The sequence below is a fragment of the Pteropus alecto genome, unplaced genomic scaffold (genome assembly GCF_000325575.1).
Source record: "Pteropus alecto unplaced genomic scaffold, ASM32557v1 scaffold237, whole genome shotgun sequence".
NCBI classification, from domain to species: Eukaryota; Metazoa; Chordata; class Mammalia; order Chiroptera; family Pteropodidae; genus Pteropus; species Pteropus alecto.
This window is the reverse complement of record NW_006440624.1, coordinates 209,611-215,958: the sequence shown is the minus strand read 5'-3', so window position 1 is coordinate 215,958 and position 6,348 is coordinate 209,611. Positions and strand designations below refer to the sequence as shown.

The following is a 6,348-nucleotide window of genomic DNA, read 5'->3' as shown; positions in this document are numbered from 1 at the left end:
AAGTACATGGCAAACTGTGCTTTGGGAAGGCAAAGTTCAATCTCCATCATGCTGACAGATTGCCTTGGGGTCAGTCTGATGTCTATCGTCTGTTCTAGCTTTGAAAATAACATAGAAAGAGAGGTCCACAGCATCTATAGTTGTATGCTCATGAGGCCACCCCCTTAAAATTGCTTTTTCTAATATGCTATCTTTGAAAGCAGTTTAAAATTAGATAGAAAACCCAATCCAAACAAAAACAACATACATGCAAATTGATCATTATGTTTTTTAAAGACTCTTCTACCCATGATTGGCTTTAGAAATCATCTACGTATATCAGCAGAAAAGAGTGAATGGATTGTGAAATTGGATGTAAATTGTGCAACCAGTCGGTATGGCTGTTGTTCCTCACAGTCTTTCGGAAATTTTAAAGATTTGGTGAAGTTTATCACTGACAATATTTTTTTCTTAAGTACATTTGATATTCTTAGGTAGCACGACTATTTCTATTTTTGATTCAGCTTTACTGAAGTATAATAGACAAAGCAATTTATAAGGTTATTTAAGGAGTACAATGTGATAATGTGATATCTGTACACATTTTGACAAGATTCCCCTTATATATTGAGTTAGCACATCTAGCACTCTACATATTTATTCTTTTTTTTGGTTTATTTTTTGGTGAGAACATTTAAGGTCTATTAGCAAATTTCAATTATACAAAAGAGTATTATCAACTATAGTCACTGTGTTTATACATTAGATCCTCAAACTTTATTCATATTATTACTGAGAATTTGTATCCTTCTACCAATATCTCCATATTTCTCCCACACCCAGCCCCTGGCAACCACTTTTCTATTCTCTGTTTCTATGAATTTGACTTTTTTTTTTTTTTTTACTTAGCAAAATGCTCTTTGGTTTCATCCATGTTGTTGCAAATGACAGGTTTTCCTTCTTTCATGAGGCTGAATAATATTCCGTTATAATATATCACGCCCTATGAATGATAAGCTTGAGAATATGTACAAAAGTTAGAAATTTAAAGTCAAAATCCTATGTGCATATTTCTGATACATACCTTAGCAGGAGATTCTCCTTCAGAACAACAAAACTGTTGTTTAATCTTATTTTCGTTAGATGGTCTGCTTAGATAGCCACCGTTGAAAATTCAAGGAGAAAGAGAACTTCCACAGAAAAATCTTCCTTCTTAAATACCTCTGTCTGGATTTTTATTGGAGTCTAGAAAAAGGTTGAGGGAGGGTATTCTCTGGGTTGATTGTCTTTACCAAAACAAAGAAATGACAGTTGCAGTTGCCAATTTGGCAACTTCATCCATAGAACTGTGATCCAATCTCTGTCTAACAGGCCTTGTGGTAGCATGTGGAATGGTCTAAAACTGTGGTTTTCAAACTTGGCTGCACATTAAAATGAGCTAGGGAGCTTTTATAAAATTCCCAATACTTAGATCTTATCTCAGATCATTTTAAGAGAAATGGGACTAGAAGACAGGCAAAAGTCTTTTTAAAACTCCCCTGCATTGATCACAAAATGAAAACTTTTTTTGAGAACCACTGCTGTAAAATAGTATATTTTTATAATGGCTCTTGAAGTTTAGGTGCAATTCATCAGTAATCTTTGACATTAACTTAAGAAGTGGAAAACAATTTAAATAATAGGGTAGACTATAAAAGAAAATATCGGATTGCCTTGCATATATTTTCTCAAGAACTATTTTATGGTTATACATGTGGATATATGTTGAGTTATCATGCAAATTATATATCTTGAAGTTGTAGTCATAAAAATGTGAAAGACTTTTGTTCTAAGGTAGTTTAGTGGTGTGTGTGGTATGAGGTCAAGTAGCCAGACTGGAATCCCAACTCTGGTCCTGGGTTTGCTGCATATTGTATGCACAACTACATAATCATGTATGTTAATATTGCCATCTACAAAATAAGACACTTCCTAGAATGTTCTGAAGATTAAATGAAATTGAACATATGAAAGTCTGACCCATGTGATTAGTAAACGTTAGTTGAAATTTCAATAGGAATTTCTTTCTTCAGTCAATTTTTTAAATATTCTCATAAGTCACTAGTAAGTGAGGTATAATGCATATTTAAATTTTAAAGGTGATTTAAAAGCTTTAGGTGGGGATGAGGGAATTGAGTTGAAATTGATCTTAAACTACCAGGTTTTCTTTGCTGATGATTTCATGTAGTTAACAACAAGAATTCATGCACAATTTATTACTTTGCTAATTATGTTTGATGCATTCCGTTGCTATATATTTTTATGACACAGAAAATCTTCCTAGTCAATGCTGAATACTTCATGAATTTTGACCTTCTTTAGTCACATACTCACTTTGAGTAAAAGATAGCTTTTCTTTCTCTTTGGGGCTGCAAATTGTTTTCATGCCAAGATACATTTTAAGCAACGTTTTAAATACAAGGTACAATTTCTAATTGTCATGGAACATTGGCTGTAAAGGATTTAGGATGAACATTGCCAAAGCTGAAACAATTTCTTCATGGGTCATAGCGAACAAAGAATTAGAGTGTCCAAAGCAGGCGGAAACACACTTCTTTAAAAAACAAAAAGTGTACTCAAGTGAAATTTTGATTAAAAGATGACCTTAAGAGATTGTGACTTGATATTTTCTAGAACAATACCTAAAGTAACAATTATCTTTTATGACAGGAAATTCAGATTGCTGGTGGAGTCTTATTCTTGTTAGTGAATAGTTATTTAACAGATAAAAACTTTTTCTAAAGAAATCTATATCTAGCAGAATTAAAGTCAGTGATTTATATTTGCTCCCTTGTTACAACAACCCTTTTATTTCTTTAGTTTTGTCAGTTCTTGCATTATATACTTAGAGGTTATATTTAAAAACAAATTTAAAATTGTTAATTGTTGATTTAATTCTTTTGCTTTAGGAAATGTGCCTTCTTATTTTTGGTAATACTTCTAGTCTTTAAATTTATTTTGCCTGCTATTAGTATAGTTACAGATTTTTTTTTTTTGGATAGTGTTCTTCATGGCATACTTTTTCTATTCTTCCCCGTGTCCCAATCATCCAGTGTCTTCATGTTTCAAGAAAATCTCTTGTAGACAATATATAATTTTTAAAAATTAGGTCTGACAATCTTTGTCTTTAATTAGATAATTTAATTTGCTTGTTATTGAGCAAGGGCTTGCTGCCTGATGCACGTAGAAGCCAGTACTATGACATTAGCTTTTGAGAAAAGAAAAAACTGTTATCGCTAAGTCGACCAGCATGATGACAGCAGACAAGGTTAAAATCTGTCTCTTTGACCAAGGGTTTCTGGGTTACACTTAAAGAAGGAATCTAGGGGTGGTTATGTATATTCCATAGAATTACATTATTAAAGCATAATGAGAGTTTAGTATGCATGTGCTAGGGCATCATGTCTTGTTATACATTGCATGTTTGAAATTAGGGGGTTTAATATGTAGTCCATGGTGGATTTCAACTTGGTGATGTTGAAAGGTTACTCTACGGTGAATTCTTTCTTTAGTGTGCATATCTGACTGCATGATTTGTGGTCTTGTCTGTTATTTTTGGAAAACAACTTAATATCTCATTAGAAATAAGACAAAGCCAGTTTGGACTGGTTCTGCAATTATATCCCCCTTACATCTCAGCCTCACTGCTTACCTTTTTGTTCATTCCTCAATCTTTTTTTTTTTTTCCCATTTGCAAAAGTGAGGCCACGTTTTCTTAGAGTCACAAGCATTTGACTGACTCAGTGTGACTCAAATCACAAGAAGTCATTTCTATTTCACTCTGTTCTGAGTCCGAAGGTTGGGGCCCAGCATGGTGGGAGTGCTGCTTGGGGCCCATTCATGTGTTTACAAGTTTCCCGCTGAAAGGAATCTGGGACTGTGTGAGACTGGCCAGGGAGGTCACCATTAGTAGGTCATTGATGTTGCAGTTGAGCGTGGTCTCAAAGTCATCAAGAACTATCTTGGGTACTTGGTTAACCAGACTCATCAAGAAGCAGCCTATAGTATTGTTGGCTGACACCTTTCCAGATAGTACATCTTCCGCATATGCAACACTGTGCGTAGAGCACCCTGGGTGTCAGTTGACCCTGCTACTTGCTGCAAGTCACTTGAGAGTCCAATCACTCAGTTGGGGCTAAAACAGGTCTTCGTGATCAGGTCAACTGCAATGTGTTCAGTGTCATAGTAGGCTTATTTCACTGTCAAAAGTGTGAACCTCACCCCCATGGTCCTCCTAGGGACATCCATTAGCTGACATAGGCCTTGATACTCATGCAGCCATTCTGGAGGCTCCTGTCCACAGCAAGGTGAATAGAGTTGAGGGCTTCCGGGCTGTAGTACTCATGAATCAGCACAGAGTGCTCTGTGATGTTATGGCCTGTAGAGCAGCAGCCCAGGATGAGCTCATCTGGAGAAACTTTCTTGTGCAGTTCATATATGTTCTTAGCAAATTTCATGTCAACAGCAACTCATCTTCTGACTCATTGTGCGGTACTGAAGAGCAATTGTTGACTTCCACTGAGTGCTTGCCAACTGTTCTCAGCAAGGTTCCAAAAATCCTGGCGGCACCTTCTTTGTGTCGCTCCTGGCTGTCCACGATGAAGGCCAAAATGACGGTGCAGCTGAACCACATGGCCGCTGGCCGCTGGAGAAGGGGCCTGGTAGAGCAGGACAAGCTGGAGACTGCGCCAGGGTTTTAGGTTGGTGCTTGCGCAAAGGGCAGGGTATGGCCCAGGTTGTGGTCATAGCAGCTACTGTTAGGGGTCTGGGGATGATGGTGGAGCTGGAGTTGGAGCTGGAACCAGTACTGGAGCTGGAACCGAAGCTGAAACTCCAGCTAGCCCTGGAGCTGAAGTTGGGGCTAGTGCTGGGACTGTGCTGGGGCCACAGCAGGGGCCTGGGACTGGAGTGCCAGGAGGTGCACTTGCAGGTACTGCCAGTGTGGCTATCGTGTCGAGAGAAAAGGAGTCTCTTATTGCTCAGATTTGAGGGAACTAGGGCAGTCGTGTCCAGGTTCACTTAAGATGGTGGATTAGGTTTCAGACAGTCAGATTCGTTCAGCCATTATACCCCTCTTCTTCAGCTCTTAAGATCTCCCATGCCCACCTCTTCAGCGATGGTCCCTTAAATTCTGAAGACAAGTGAGAAATCATAAAAGCCTCTTTTAACCTTGGGCTTTTGAAATACAGTGGAAAGGAAGGAGCCTAATATAGGAATTTTAGCTGAGGGTCCCAGAGAAGTGAGATTGTATGCCTCAGGCAATGCTGCAAGCACCATGCAAGTGCCTCACTATGATAAGAGAAAGATGTGGTAAAAGTTGGAGCCTCAGGGGTAAATAATCCAGTTTTTTTTAAGAGAAACAGCAGTTAGGGCTTCCAGTCAAAATGGTAGAGCAGGTAAACACTGTGGTTGCCTCTTCTCGTAACCACATCAAAATTACAAGTAAACTACAGAAAACCATCTAGCTGACCGGAAGTCCTACAACTAGGGACACACAGAAGAGGCCATCACGAGACTGGTAAAAGGGGCAGAGATGTGGACCTGGCTGGTCCCACACTCACATGTGTTTGAGAATTGGGAGGGGTCTCTTGACTGCGGAGGTTCCCCCAGAGGAGTGAGGGGTCTTGGCCCTACACCAGGCTCTTCTGCCCAGCGTTCCAGTGCTGGAGAAGAAATGCTATATCTTCTGGCTGTGAAAACCTGTGAAATTGTGGCTGAGCGAGAGGAGAGTGGCTGGAGTCACAGACATTCCTCTTAAGGGGCCTGCACGTGAACTTACCTGGTGATGGCCTCACTTGCTCTAAGCTCCAGTTCAGGGGCAGAAGACTGAAAGGCACCAGAGACATGTGGGGAAGAACTGAGTTGTATGGCTTCAGGGTGAGGGCTGGAGGGGCAACTTTCTCCCAAACAGAAGTGCTGACAGAATCCATTGTCTCATTGTTGAGCTCTACCCTCTCCCAGCATTCAGAAACAGGTTGCCACGATATCTGAGTCTTCATAAACCTGGATAATAGGTCACCCTGCCCTGCTGATTCCCTGAGAACTTACCCCACCCAAGCCACCTCCAGAGGCTTTTCCATACAAATGGCCTGCCTCATGCTACAGACTTTCATAAAATATCTCAAAGGTTTGCAAAACTCAAATAAACAGCATCTGGCCTTGGCATGTTCTGTACCTCTTGCTGAACAGCCCCAAGCCTGGCACTATCAGCAGCCTGCTTTGGTTTGCAGTTTGGCCTCTCAAACCAGCATGGAAAGTACCCACCTGTGGACTGCTTAGTGGCTCATGCCAGATAGCCCTAGCAGGTCAGTCTGCAGCTAAACTTGGCCT

The 6,348-nt window shown here is 39.8% G+C and overlaps 1 pseudogene; it reads right to left on the bottom strand.

Annotated features, from left to right (window-relative positions):
* Positions 1 to 3,856: 3,856 nt before the first annotated feature.
* LOC102894505 lies at positions 3,857 to 5,864 on the bottom strand (annotated as a pseudogene).
* Positions 5,865 to 6,348: the final 484 nt, after the last annotated feature.